Raw genomic sequence first — 14,550 nt, forward strand, 5'->3', positions numbered from 1 at the left:
GAAAAATATCAGACTTCTTTGAAATTAGCAGTATCATATTCCAAATACTCTTTTCAGCCTGTTTACTTATATAAAATAAGTCAGGGTCCAGAATAATTAGGTTGCAGGAAGCTGGGTAAAAAGAAAGCAGAATGAGATGGCAGATACAAATTTAAATATAATCCGACTACTACAAAAAGGAGTGGGTCTGAATGTAGTGGTGTCATAACACATAAAAAACAACCTAAACACAAAACATAGATATGTTTTTAAAATATGAAATATATATGAAAATATTTCATATACACACATATATACATATGTATATATGTATATATGTGTGTATTACATATATATGCAATATGTAAATGTGTTTACATATTACATGCATGTATGCACATGTATGTGCATATATATTATACATACATATTATGTAATATACATAATATACATACATATTATGTAATATACATAATATACATGCATATTATGTATGTATACATACATATTATATAATATGTACATAATATACATACATAGTATGTAATATTATGTATTATAATGTATACATATTATGTATACATATAATATATACATATTATGTAATATGTATACATAATATGTAAATGTATACATTTATGTATACATAATATGTAATGTACATAATGTAAATGTACATACATTTTATGTATATTATGTATACATAATATATACATATATTGTATAATATAATATAATATAATATATAATATATAATGTAATATATATAATATAATATATAATGTATATAATATATAATATAATATAATATACAATATATAATGTATACATCATATTATGTATACATAATATGTAATGTACATAATATGTAAATGTATGTATACATAATATGTAATGTGTATACATAATATGTAAATGTATTTACATATTACATACACATGTACATAATACACACATATATATGTAATATGTAAATGTATTTACATATTTACATATTACATATTAATATATGTAATATGTAAATGTATTTAAAAATTCTGAAAACTGGTCCCTACTGGGGAAGTTACCAGGACTGGAAATTGGGTGAAAGAAGTGATATGAAAACAATGTCCACATTGACTACATATACCTGGCAATGTATAGATTGTGCCCTGTGAGAATATATGTATGCATTACACTGTCATCTAAAAATCATTTTAGAGACACTAATAAAAAGGGAAACAAAAAGAGCACGGGCTACAGAGTCAGATAGCACTGGGATTTATCCTAACCCTATTTTTTATTAGCTCTTTATATTTGAATAAGTTAATTAACTTTTCTCACTGACATTTTTCTTATCATAGAACAGAGATAAAAATAACTACCTTACAGTGTTGTGATAAGGATTAAAGAGAATGTATGTAAAGCACCTGGAACATATTCAAAATTTAATAAATTGTAATCGTTATTATATGAAGAAGATAGATGATACAATCTTGGTTTTATTTTATGGATCAATGAAATAGATTCTCATTAGAACCCTTTATTGCCCGATACAAACGCCCCCTCCTCCTGCCCGTTTGGTTAAAAAGGCATTGGAGGCTTGGAAAGAACAGAATGGGTGTTCGTTCTTCCAGCAGCCACACAGCCCCCTCTGGCAGGTCATGGGATCTGCAGGTTGTAGCGGAAGCAGGAGCATCGTGTGGGTCTTTGGTCCTGAGAAACCTGCATCCTTGGAGCGCAGCACAGAGAAGGAGTGACAACAGGAGGAGTATAGACTTTAGGACGCTTTCTACAGCAGAGTTCAGTATCGTGTTGCACACTTCACTCTCCTCGTGGCTTTTTTCCTCCTTCCCTCGCTCCTCTTGGAGATGATGTCGGCGGGAGAGAAGAGAGGCTGTGATCTGAGGCAGCTGGTCGTCCAACCAACGAGTCTCGAGTCTCGGCTACACCACCAAGATCAAACCGTATAAAATGCCTTTCAATCCGGGAGGCTATCCTGGCAGGAAAAAGCAAAACACCACAACTGGCACAAAGTGGTCGGGGCTACCTGACCTCCTGCAAACTGTTGGAATGATGACTCAGAAGAAAGGGTGGAAAGGAAGGAAAAATGTTTGGAATATCAAGGCCTGTATAATACCTCAGGGGACAATAGGTATTTTTGCTTTTGGTTTTTAAAAACCAACTGATGAAAATGGCCCAAACACCCTGTACTTAAGGAAAGGAGATGATGGAGGAGATGATGAGTGCCCTATGGAACTCTACTCCTCCCTATTTAGGAATGGGGTCACAGATGTACATTTTAGTCTAATTTCTTATAATTCCTGTTTATTCAGGGTCACCCTTAGCTCATATAGTATGTAAAGAAAAATGCACTTCTTCCTCTGGGCAGATGAACCTGTGCCAGGGAGGATGCCTGTGAAAGCAGAATATGGGTTGGATTTCAGCTCCACTTGTCCCTTTGGTCAGGCACTCTTGTGCAGTGAACAACCTGCATAACACTACGCAGCAGCCCTAATCTCATATACCCAAAGTGCCAATCACTTGCCCCTCTGTTCTGGCACCTTTGTGCAGTGAACAACCAGCACAACACTATGCAATATCCTTTCTCTTATATACACAAAGTGCCAATCAACCTGGGACAAATGCTGTGTTTTCCTCATCTTCTTGCCTTTGTTTATCTGTTTTCCTTCCTCTGAGCTCAAAACTGGCCAGAACTATGGTGAATGTTTAGAAATTAATCCTCTCAACAATCCTATGAATTAGGTATTATTATCATGTATTTCTTCCAGATGAGAAAAACCAAGCTTCAAGAATCAAATCAGTCACCCAAGGTTGCACAGCTCATTACTAACATGGCTAAGTTTGAACTCAGCTTTGGATAGCTCAGGAGCCCATTTTTTTTAAGTTTATTTTTTATTTTGAGAGAGAGAGAGAGAGGATCCCAAGCAGACTTCATACCCAGTGCAGAGCCTGACATGGGGCTCAAACCCACAAACCATGAGATCAAGACCTGAGCTGAAACCAAGAGTCAGATGCTTAACCGACTGAGGTACCCAGGTGCCCCTCATGAGTCCATTTTTAACACCTTTGTCCCTTCCTAACCTCAAGGTTGAATTAACATTCAAGTTCTTTAAAGTGAAATAATTAAAATTTCAGCCATGTATTTGATTTAAATAGAAGGAAGCAACCTCTCTCTAAATATTAATTAAGAATTCCTTTGAGGGGCTACTGGGTGGCTTAGCTGGATGAGCATCTGACTGTTGATTTCGGCTTAGGTCACCATCCAGGATTGTGAGATTGAGCCCCATGTAGGTTCCACGCTAAGCATGGAGCCTGCTTAAGATTCTCTGAGCCTCTCCTTCTGCTTCTCCCCTGCTCCTAACACATAGGTATTTTGTAGCTATTAAAAGGAATCTGTATAGCCTCCCTCAGTGATAGTTATGACAATGTGTACTGATTCAGAATTCAAATAATCCTCTCTGCCATCATCTGAGACTCTGAGTTGAACTGACCTCTAGTCCCCTCGTTATGTATTTTTACACATCAACATGTTGACCCCGTATTGGTGAAGATAGGAATAACCCTCCATGTGAGCTGTTTCTTAACTCCAGGTCCAGGAAGGACAATACACTGTACAGTAAGCTGTTGTAGTTGGAGAAAAATCTCTTCCACACCTTAACTATTCGTCAAAACTTACTCTGACACTGAATTATTAAATAAACTATTGGGATATGAAAAGCCTTAAGGGGAAAAAAAGTCTAATTTCCAACTCAAGATCAAAGAGGCTCACTCAGCCAGAAAACAGTCAGATTGCCAGGAAGATGCTTTAAAGCAATTCTCCATCTGGTCTGCTTTTGAAAGATTAGCAAATTAATCACATGGAAGTATGAGCAAACAGAAAGTGTAAAGCCATCCACAACAAACACAAACAAACAAACACACAAAAGACATTTGCAACATGAAATAAAAAGCAAAATGAAGGGAATTGTAGGCCAAACTCTATAACCTAACATACTTTTTTTAACATAAAATGGAAATTTTTAGAAAATACAGGTTAATTTATGACACTAAAGAAAGCATTAGAAGAGAGATGGTGGTCACTAGTGCTGTTTGCCAAATATTTTCAGTTCTCCACGTTTCTATGTATGTGATAGGACTGTTTGCAGACCCTTGTAGTCAGGGGGAGTTACAGAACTAGTGTGGACTAATGAATTCAGCTCAGAAGTGATATGTTATTTTAGGGCTAGAGCATTTAACTGACATACCTTGCAAAGCTCACATTTTCCTTTAGCACAAGACTGGCAATGTTTGCTGATTCATCACTCTGAGTCTCCCCTGGGGCTGCTAGGAACAGGACCCCACTATCAACCCAGGACGGTCATGGACAGTGGGCAAGGAATACATTTTGTCATTTTAAGCAACTGGAATTTTGGTATTTGCTACTGTGGCATCCTAACTAATCAAACATTAAGTAAGATCAAACAATAATGAAAACAGCAACTGAAATGACTGAGATCATTGTTGAATGTAGTAGTTATTAGAAATATGATATAGGGGTACCTGGGTGGCTCAGTCAGTTAAGCCTCCAACTTTGGCTCAGGTCATGATCTCACAGCTTGTGGGTTCAAATTCCGCATTGGGCTCTGTGCTGACAGCTCAGAGCCTGGAGCCTGCTTCGAATTCTGTGTCTCCCTCTTTCTCTGTCCTCCTCTGCTCGCACTCTGTCTCTGTCTCTCTTCCTCTCACAAATAAATAAACATTAAAAAATTTAAAAAAAAAAGAAATATGATGTAAAAAAAACAAAACAAAACTCAATAGAGCACATTAAAATGCAAGACCAAAGAGCAAATATGGAAGATGGCACTTGGAAACGTAATTTGTGAAAAATAAGAATTACTAGTAAAGACAAAAATATGGAGGGGCGCCTGGTTGACTGAGTCGGTTGAGCATCTGACTTCGGCTCAGGTCATGATCTCCTGGTTCCTGAGTTCCAGCCCCACGTCTGGCTCTGTGCTGACAGCATAGAGCCTGGAGCCTGTTTTGAATTCTGTTTCCCTCTCTCTCTGCTTCTCCCCCACTTATGCTCTGTCTCTCTCTCTCTCTTTCAAAAATAAATTAAAAAAAAAGACAAAAATGTGGAAAATAATAGATTTACTTGATCTTATTAAATATAAGAAATGAATACTTTGGATAAGAAAAAGCTCATCACATATGAAGGGGAATTATTAAATGTGAAAAGCAACAATATAGCTTACTAGAGTAACACATTAACAAACCAAAAAAAAAAAAAAGTTGGGGGTAAAGCTAAAACTCTGAGATTGGGCAAAAGTTTATCAATAAAACAGAAACACATGTTAACATTTAAAACAATCTAAGTGTTTCAACAAGGGGAATGATTAAATTATGGGGCTTCTCCTTTATGCAGTATTATGGATCCATTAAAATTATTTTAAAGATTAAGTAAAAACGGTAAAATATGTATCATATAATGTAAAACTTAAAAAATTGAATCCCTAGATTTTTATTTCGCTGTAAATGTAACTTTTACAAATTTTGCATTTCAAATGGGCAGGAAAAGGAAATTTTAAAACTTGTTGCACCAGGGTAGTGGAATTAGAGATTATTATCATAGTATTTATTATAACAATAAACTATCATAAGCATTTAAGTTAATGCATCAATAGTCAAGAGCATAAAGGCCTCTTGATTTCTTGAAGACTTTATTTATTTATTTATTTATTGCTTTTTTTTTTTTTATGAAATTTATTGTCAAATTGGTTTCCATACAACACCCAGTGCTCATCCCAACAGGTGCCCTCCTCAATGCCCATCACCTGCCCTCCCCTCCCTCCCACCCCCCATCAACCCTCAGTTTATTCTCACAGTTTTTAAGAATCTCTTATGGTTCGGCTCCCTCCCTCTCTAACTTTTTTTTTTTCCTTCCCCTCCCCCATGGTATTCTGTTAAGTTTCTCAGGATCCACATAAGAGTGAAAACATATGGTATCTGTCTTTCTTTGTATGATTTATTTCACTTAGCATAACACTCTCTAGTTCCATCCATGTTGTGACAAAAGGCCATATATCATTCTTTCTCATTGTCAAGTAGTATCCCATTGTATATACAAACCACAACTTCTTTATCCATTCATCAGTTGATGGACATTTAGGCTCTTTCCATAATTTGGCTATTGTTGAAAGTGCTGCTATAAACATTGGGGTACAAGTGCCCCTATGCATCAGCACTCCTGTATCCCTTGGGTAAATTCCTAGCAGTGCTATTGCTGGGTCATAGGGTAGGTCTATTTTTAGTTTTTTGAGGAACCTCCACACTGTTTTCCAGAGTGGCTGCACCAGTTTGCATTCCCACCAACAGTGCAAGAGGGTTCCTGTTTCTCCACATCCTCTCCAGCCTCTATAGTCTTCTGATTTGTTCATTTTAGCCACTCTGACTGGCATGAGGTGGTATCTCAGTGTGGTTTTGATTTGTATTTCCCTGATGAGGAGCGACGTTGAGCATCTTTTCATGTGCCTGTTGGCCATCTGGATGTTTTCTTTAGAGAAGTGTCTATTCATGTCTCCTGCCCATTTCTTCACTGGATTATTTGTTTTTCAGGTGTGGAGTTTGGTGAGTTCTTTATAGATTTTGGATACTAGCCCTTTGTCTGATATGTCATTTGCAAATATCTTTTCTCATTCCGTTGGTTGCCTTTTAGTTTTGTTGATTATTTCCTTTGCAATGCAGACACTTTTTATCTTTATGAGGTCCCAATAGTTCATTTTTGCTTTTAATTCCCTTGCCTTTGGGGATGTATCAAGTAAGAAATTGCTGCAGCTGAGGTCAGAGAGGTTTTTTTCCTGCTTTGTCTTCTAGGGTTTTGATGGTTTCCTGTTTCACATTCAGGTCCTTTATCCATTTTGAGTTTATTTTTGTGAGTGGTGTAAGAAAGTGGTCTAGTTTCATCCTTGTGCATGTTGCTGTCCAGTTCTCCCAGCACCATTTGTTAAAGAGACTGTCTTTTTTCCTTTGGATGCTGTTTCCTGCTTTGTCAAAGATTTGTTGGCCATACTCTTGTGGGTCCAATTCTGGAATCTCTATTCCATTGGCCTATGTGTCTGTTGTTGTGCCAATGCCATGCTGTCTTCATGATTACAGCTTTGTAGTTGAGGCTAAAGTCTGGGATTGTGATGCCTCCTGCTTTGGTCTTCTTCAAAATTACTTTGGCTATTCGGGGCCTTTTGTGGTTCCATACAAATTTTAGGATTGCTTGTTCTAGCTTTAAGAAGAATGCTGGTGCAATTTTGATTGGGATTGCATTGAATGTGTAGATAGCTTTGGGTAGTATTGACATTTTAACAATATTTATTCTACCAATCTATGAGCATGGAATGGTTTTCTATTTCTTTATATCTTCTTCAATTTCCTTGAAGATTTGATTTAAATAAGACAAATTTTATGCCTGAGTACTCATCCTTAAGCAACTTCGTAAAACCTAAAATTTCATAAGAAATTATCTCCAACTTTTTTCCCTGTAAGAGATATATGATCTTTGACTATTATCATTTATTCTGAATTAAAGAAAATATGAATGTGGAAGGATTCAGTAAAATAAAATTAATCACCTTTAAAGAAAAATACTTAATTCAGATAGACACTATTCTAATCATTTTTGTAGTATTTCTATCATCATAATTAATCTAATATATTTTTTTCATTACACAGCAGGTTATTTCTTTTTTAACAAGATTATTAGTTTCTGTGTGTGTTGGTGGGGCCATGTTCCACTCTTGTGTTTGACCTATGTCAAAATTCTTTCTTATTGAAGAGTAAAGTTTATTGTTCATTGATGGAATCTGAAAAAAAGACATCAGAAGCTAGATGAAGATGTACTTGTTGAACCTTTAGGGAGTGAAGTCATCTACAGTTTCTGTATTTGCATTAGGAATTTAGGTAGAGTTATATATGTAAGGATGCTATATATATGCTACGATCACTGTTACTGATAGTATCTTTAATGAGTACTGAGCACACAAATCCAGCACTAGCCAGATAGAAAAATAAATATGCCTTGGTCTAGTAGCCATAATAGATTGCCAAGGCTTCTGGATTTACATCAAGATAGATCACTGACTTCAAAAGCAAGGCTAAATGGCTCCTATGTTCCCAACATAATGTGATGTACATTCAGTATCATTTCACTCTTATTGAAAAAATTGTTATGAATAAATACATTACATGATGGAAGGAAATACACTAAAATTTAAGTATGGATATTACTGGGAAGTGACTTCTACTTTATTCATTTATTTTACCAGATTTCTATAATATCTATAAAAGCATGAATTACTTTTATGATAAAAAAAATTAAATTTAGGCTACCCAGAAAGTCAACCTAAAAAATGAAAGCTAGCTGTTCTATTTTTTGGAATTTATTTTTTATAATTTTATTTAAGTATATATATGGTATAATTATTATTCCAGAATATGGGACTGGTCTTTGTAAATTTGTATACATCAAATACCTTTTTAGTATCTGCACCCCCACCCCACACTCCACAGAAGTCTGGCTGCGTGCAGTGTTTGGTGTTTCATTATAACAAAAGAATCCCGGTGAACAAAACCACGTAGGTAGAATCCTTCACTATGTTCTGTCTTAGCAAGTCTTATTTTGTTCAGGTATGCTGCACAAATATACTCACGTTGGGTCTCTACCTCCTGTAGTCACCTTCAAGGACTTAGTAACTGTGACCTCTTCCCCGGTGAATATGGAAAATTCATTTCAGATCACACTCTGTCATTTTCAGTGATTTTAATGAATTATGAAAGTCTGATCTTATAAGATTCCTCCACCCACATCCTCCCCCAGTTCCCCACACTTTGCATTTCCCATTGCCTCTAGGCCTGAAGTTTCATTCATTTGAAAACTATTCTTGGAAAGATCTCCCCTCCTCCAGCTGTTAATCTGTCATTAATGGACCATAAGTCATTCAGATATACTGCGCTCTTATGCAACCTCAACAGAGTGGAAAAAATCATTTGCTTTACTGTCAATGTAAAAACTTTTATCTTTTTTGACAGTTTTATTCAGAAAACCTCAGCTTTATTTTAATTTGATTCTAATGATGGTTTTCAGAAAATGATTTGAGTAAGTAAAAAGTTTAGTGCAGTGATAGCAGTCATGATTTCTGTGGTGGTTTCTTTCTGGGGTATTTATTGAAAAGATGAATTCCAGATACAGTGCGTCATTTTTGGCACAGTGGATGGAAGTTAATTATTCAGAGCTGGTAATGTGGTAGTATTTACTCAGGAATTTAAATGAGGAAGGCCCATTTGTTTTATCTCCTCTCTCTTTCCTAGCTGGAACTTCCCTGAGCAAAACTTAGATTCACAGATATTCCCACAGCTCTGAACTGATAGCAATTGTTAATTGTAAGGATGACGTTAAATGACCTTCACATTTTCTATTCATAAAAATAATGACCTGAAATGCATTCAGCATGCAGTGAAAATGAAATGGCTTTTTGCTCCTTTTAAAAATTTTATTTATTTATTTACTTTATTTTTTAAGACTGTGAACTGCCATGTTGAAATCAAGGGTAGAGATATATGTAACAATCTGAGGTTGTTTTATTTTGGACATTTATGAACTGAATTAAGCATAATTAGGGCTTTACCTATATTTTCAAACTCATTTTCATGTAGTAGAGAAATATTAATCACATCTGAGTTTACAAGTCTGTAATGAATTTATGCTTGGTTGTTAGTAGTTAAAAGACAGAAACTAAAGCCTGTGTTCTAAAAATAGTTTTATTTGGAAATATTTACATCAGCTTTTCACAAAGTAATATGACCAGCTAAAGTCTACATTAGCCTAAATAATGGAGTTATCTAATGGCAGTTCATTTGGTTATCAGTAATTTTGCTGTGGAATATCATCCTTCATGGAAATTATGGCAGTGATAGCTAAGGAAACAAGGCTATGCACATTTTCAGTCAAGAGATCTATGTATGAGCAATCTGAAAAATCCATCACTGTGCAACTGCTAAATTAATAACACTTTAAATGATTTTAAGACTCCATTGTGATTCCAAAGGGGCAGCTAGCTAAGGTTAGCTCACGAAATCAAATATGAAATTGAAAGTGGACGTTTTCTCTCAAAGCTTATTTTATCCAGAATTGCAAAGATGTAAAACAGGTAACAAAATACAAAATACATGTCAAAGAAGAATAGTCCTTTTGTTTGTTTTATTTATTTCTTTACCTGGATGGAGGCAAAGGTGGGTGGATAGCTGCCATGGAACAGGTGTAGAAAAGCCTCAAAGAGGAGTATCTTCAAATATTCCACAGCTGTGTTTCAAATACTTACTTGCATAGTGTCTCTGGGGAAATTGACATATTCCAGTAAAAGATAACACTAACCATCATGTTCTATATTTTGCAATTTTGTTATTAGGTATTAAGTGGAAAGGAACAGAATTTTTTTCATCTTTCTTTCTTTTTTTCCCAGATTGCATCTTTATGCGACATTCCTCAGACTTCTCTGAGGAAAAAACATGTTAGTGAGAGGATTATGTTCCCATTCCACCCTAATTATTTGAAACAGAAAAGTTCAAATCAAACAATGAAGCTTTTCTAAATCTGAAAATGTTTCCAATCTAAAGATCTAAAGGCCCTAATAGTTTATAAGCTCTGCCTGCATAATTTAGGCAGGATGGTAAACACAGCTTCAAGAAATTTTAAGCCTTGCTTTCTAGACAGCATTAACTTTTATCCTCACTAGATGAAATCTTATAATACCTTACTGAATTGTTCCATTGTATTTAAACAACAACAACAACAACAAACCGTACAGATTTAGCAAATGTTAAAAAGGACATTAATTTCACTGTAGTTAAGAAAAGACAATTCACTACTTAACAGAAAGCTATACGTGGGACAACCATGTAATTCTTGTAGATATATATTTTGTTAATTAACACAAAGTGAAAGTTTGCTTTGCAAACACCTAATGGGTGGGGTGGTGTTCCTATCAGAGTAATCGGGAAAGAAGGTACTGATGTCTGCTATAATTTGTATGCTTCATTTTGTTCAACTGCTTACATTTAATCTTTTTTTGTCTATTTAGCTTGGGTATAGGCCATTCATCATTTCACCAAATGTCCCCCCTCTACAGGAGGGATGGGCTTTGCAAAGTCTGTCCTCTGGACTTCATTAGCAGATGTCAGATAGATTGAGAGGGAGGAGGGAGAATCATTCTTTCTCATGCACAGGCATGGTGATGTTGCCCAGCTGTAGTCCACTCAGACATCAGAGCAGACACACCAGTTCCCAGCTGAGTGTTTCCAGGGTCAGAGCCAGCAGACATATAAAAGAGAAATACTTATTACCCATCCAGTCCTTTGGGACTGATTCCATATTTACATGCACAACAATTTCAAGCAATCATATTGTTTTGATTCATTCTCAGGGTACTTTTTAATGTTACTGAGGGGTCCTGAGAGCCTATTTGAATACTTACAGATTTTTTGGTTCCATTTGCCTTCATGATTTTTCAGAATTTGTTTTCAATTAGTTTGGAGAGTGAAAATCTGGATTGGAATTTATGCAAGTTTGAAGAGACCACTCGGCTATTTACTGTCTGTGCATATATTGTTTAAAACCACAAGATAAAAGTGCTTATAAGAAGATAAATAAACAGATTATTTTCAATATATGAATAAAACTACTTGGATAAATGTCTTTGAGGTAATGCAGTGTTCATTCTAGTCTTAATAATTCTCTGTTCCACCCTAAAGGACACTATCTTTTTTTTCTTTTTGCTGTTAGACCAACAGAAGATACATGATAAAAAATTGTTACAATTTATTTAATAGGCACTATATATACATTATTTAATTTGATTCTAATAACAAGTATATTACACTGCTTTTTATCCCTATTTCACAGGTCAAGAAACTGAGTCTCAAATATTTGATGGAAGTCTACCTGGGTCTAAAGCTTGGGCTTCTAACCAAGCCACAACATAATGTTTGAATCTAAGGAAATATCCTGCCATTGGATGGAGCCACTCCATTTCTTCCTCTGTGAGTTCTCTTCATGTCTGGTGAAAGGTGTGGCACTTTTGTTTTCTTTTTCATTTTGCTCCTTAAATCGGTGACAACACTGCATAGCAATTAAAGCCCTGATGGTTGGAGTTTGGCTGAACTTGGGTTTGAATTCTAGCAATGATTTCATGGATATGAAACCAGAAACACAGGCAACAAAAGTAAAAAATAGACCCATGGTTCCACATTAAATTAAAAAATTTCTGCACAGCAAAGAAAACAATCAACAGAGTGAAAAGGCAACCTATGAAATAGGAGAAAATATTTGCAAACCATATATCTAAAAAGGAGTAATATACAAAATATACAAGGAACTCCTACAGCTCAATAGAAAAAAACCTAACAACCTGATTTATAAAACGAGCTAAGAACTTGAATAGACATTTCTCTAAAGAAAACATATATATAGTCAGTAGGAATAGGAAAAAATTAATTACTCAATGTCACTAATCAAATTAAAACTATGCAATTTAAAACTATGATGAGATTTCACTTCAGACCTGTCAGGATGGCTATTATAAAAAAAAAAAAAAAAAAAAAAAGACAACAAGTGTTGGCAAGAATGTGGAGAAATTGAAATGCTTGTCCACTTTCGGTGAATGCAAAATGATGCAACAGCTATGGAAAAGAGTACAGAGGTGCCTCAAAAAACTAAAAATAGAACTACCATATACTATAGTATTCCCACTTCTGGGTATTTATCCAGAAGAATTGAAATCAGGATCTTGAAGAGATATTAGCATTCCATATTCATTGCAGCACTATTCACAAAATTCAAGGGGTGGAACCAACCTAAATGTCCATCACTGGATGAATGGATAAAGTATGGTATATACATACAATGGAATATTTTTTCAGCCCTAATAAAGATGGGAATTCACCATATTCAACAACACAGATGGCCTTAAAGACGTTATGCTAAGTAAAATAAGCCAGTGACAGAAATACAAATACTACATGATTCCACTTATATGAGGTATCTTAAAAAGTCATATTCATAGAATTGAAGAGTGGAGAGGTGCCAAGCTGGCTTAGTTGGTGAAGCACGCAACTCTTGATCTCAGGATCATGTGTTCATGCCCCACATTGGATGTAGAGTTTACTTAAAAAAAGTAAAATAAAAAAAAAAAAAAGGATTGAAGAGTGGAATGGTGGTTCCTAGGGCCTGGGGGAGGGGAAAATGGGGAGCGACTGATCAATAGGTATAAAGTTTCAGTCAAGCAAGATGAATAAGTGCTTGAGATCAAGTACTTATAGTACAATATAATACTGTACCTATAGTCAACAATACTGTATTATATACTTATGGGTTAAGAGGGTAGATCTCATGTTATATGTTCATGGTAAGTGTTCTTACATTAAGATGAAAATTTTTTTTAAGTCTTATTGTAGAGGGCACCTAGCTGGCTCAGTTGGAAGAGCATAAGACTCCTGATCTCAGGGTTGTGGGTTCGAGCCCTATGTTGGGTATAGAGATTATATGAACAAATAAATAAATAAAAGTCTTATTGGAATTTTCATTGAGGAAGCATTAAATTTAATGGTTAACTTAAGTAAATTGATCATGTCAAAACTTTTGATTCAAGAAGGTACACCTTTCTATTTGTTCAAATATCTTGTGTCCTCAGTAGTATTTTAGAATGATTTCTTCAAACAAATCTTGCACATTTTCTTGTTCAGATGATTCTTATCTTTTTTTTAATTTTTAAAATGTTTTATTTATTTTTGAGAGAGAGAGAGAGAGCGAGAGCGTGAGCATGAATTGGGGATGGGCAGAGAGAGAGGGAGACAAAGAATCTGAAGCAGGCTCCAGGCTCAGAGCTGTCAGCACAGAGCCAGACGCAGGGCTTGAACTCACAGATCTCAAGATCATGACCTGAGTTACAGGCTTAGTTGACTGAGCCACCAGGTGCCCGTATTCTTATATATTTTTATTGCAGTTTTGATATTTAAATAAGATCTTTCCTTCCATTATATCCTCTGTTTTTAAAATATGCAGACTATTGATTTCTACATATTCATATGTGTCTAGCAGCTTAAATTTTTTTTAAGTTTCTTTTTTGAGTTTTTCAAACTCAAGGTTTTAATTGCATGCTCAAGAATCAAAAAGCTTGGTGATTGTTGGTCTGTATGATGAAGTCTAAACTCTATAGCGTGAAGGCCTTTTGTTGATACTTCCTGACTTCTCATGTGCCACTATACCACCACAAACATACCGAATGCTTATCATTCAAAAATGCTTCAAAAAATTGTTGAATACAAACAATTCTTGGATACTTTTGCCTTTGCTATAGTATCACTCTGCCTATAGTCTGCTCTTTCACTTCTACTGGTGCATTTGTAGGGAGAACACTTCATCTTTGTTTGGACACAGTTTATGTGTCCCCTTTTCTGAGAACCCATTTAGATCCCTCAGACACAGTTAGGTTCTCTCTTCTTTCTGTTTTCATAGTGCTCAGTATAAGACTGATTTACTTCAGTCAT

The 14,550-nt window shown here is 35.3% G+C and overlaps 1 non-coding gene across 1 annotated transcript; it reads left to right on the forward strand.

Moving 5' to 3' along the window:
* The first annotated feature begins 13,463 nt into the window (after positions 1–13,463).
* Positions 13,464–13,536, forward strand: TRNAR-CCU. Its single transcript has one exon. It is a non-coding gene; the product is annotated as a tRNA-Arg (tRNA).
* Positions 13,537–14,550: the final 1,014 nt, after the last annotated feature.

This window comes from Lynx canadensis, chromosome C2, assembly GCF_007474595.2.
Source record: "Lynx canadensis isolate LIC74 chromosome C2, mLynCan4.pri.v2, whole genome shotgun sequence".
NCBI lineage: Eukaryota > Metazoa > Chordata > Mammalia > Carnivora > Felidae > Lynx > Lynx canadensis.